Genomic DNA, 1626 nt, shown 5'->3' with positions numbered 1-1626 from the left:
GAGGCGGGGTCGCCGGCGGCGGGGAAGCGGCGCCGGGCCGAGCCGGGCTGCGCCAAGCCCCGACGGGCGCGCACCGCCTTCACCTACGAGCAGCTGGTGGCGCTGGAGAACAAGTTCCGCTGCACGCGCTACCTGTCCGTGTGCGAGCGCCTCAACCTGGCGCTGTCGCTCAGCCTCACCGAGACGCAGGTGAAGATCTGGTTCCAGAACAGACGGACCAAGTGGAAGAAGCAGAACCCGGGCGCCGACGGCGCGGGGCAGGCAGTGCCCGCGCCCCCCGGCAGCCCCAGCCCACCGGGCCCCAGCGCAGGGCTGCCCTTCCAGGCCTTCCCCTCCTACAGCTCCGCCGGCGTCCTCTTCCCTGCCGCTGCCGCGCCCTTCCCGCTGGCCACCGGGGCCGGAGGGGGACCCTTCCCCCCTTTCCTCAGCCCCACCTACCTGGCCCCCTTCTACACCCCGCACCTCTGAGCGGGCAGCGCCACTGCAAGGACTCGCGGTGCCCCGGCCTCCCCCGCGGACACCCAGATATTTATGGACCTCTGCAGGGGTTGCCCCGAGGCGGGCCCCCCTGTCTATGGGGCCACAGGAGTCCCAGGCCCTTGGCTTGGGAGACGGGCACCAGTTCTGCCCTTCCTCCATCCCTTCTGCCACATCTGGCTGAGAACTGTTTGCTTGGGCCACAGCCGGAAGCAGAATGACGTTGAGGGCAAAGGCAGGCAATGGGAAAGGTGGGGGTTATGGAAGCAGGTGTACAGCGGTTGGTATTTATAGGAGCGAGCGAAGGGCGAGGAGAGGAGCCGTGTGAGGCAGCGTACTGCAAAAATGTAGTTGGGAAACTGGAGCATTTGAATCAACGGTGCATTGCACTACACTCAGGTTTGCCATTTTCCGCCGTGTTTTGTATCTCAGAGCATCCTTCCCTAGCAGATCTGGGACCCCCATCCTCATCTCAGTGAAGCAATGGAGAGTTTTGCCATTGGCAGCAGGAGCCAGGCTTGGGTTCCTGCACAGCCCATCCTCTCCTGTAAAGGCATACAGAGATTTCCAGCTTAGCTTGTGGCATGTCATGAGTTACTTCATAGATTATATTCATATGTTTCTGCTGTACTACTTATTCTGCATAGACAAAATAAGGGTTTTAATATGTATGTATATCTATATTTATATCCATTTGCTCCTCCTACTGTAGGCAACCAAGTGGGTTTGGCCGGTCAACATTATTTCTATATCGGTGTGTGTGCCTGTGTATAAATTCACACACACACACACACACACACACACACACACACACACACACACAAACAATGGTGACTGATCAAACCCCACTTGGCTGCCTACAGTAAAAGGCGCAAATAGTTATATAAACTGGTATCATTTGACCTCTTTGTTGTCCTATGTTTTATATCTTGCCAGGGCTCAAGTGTACGTTTCCAGTGGTTGCATGGTGATTTAAAACTGAAGAAGCTGATTTTTGCTAGCATTCACAGAATGCATGTTTAAAATGCATATCATTTACTTTAACAAAAACAAATGTAACTTCTGAATTTTATTAGCACATTTGAGATGTAGTTGTGGGCGCTGGGGATGGAAAATATAAACCTCTTTGCACATGCCTGACATTAATTC

This window comes from Alligator sinensis, unplaced genomic scaffold, assembly GCF_000455745.1.
Source record: "Alligator sinensis unplaced genomic scaffold, ASM45574v1 scaffold232_1, whole genome shotgun sequence".
Lineage (NCBI taxonomy): Eukaryota > Metazoa > Chordata > Crocodylia > Alligatoridae > Alligator > Alligator sinensis.
This window is presented reverse-complemented; position numbering follows the sequence as displayed.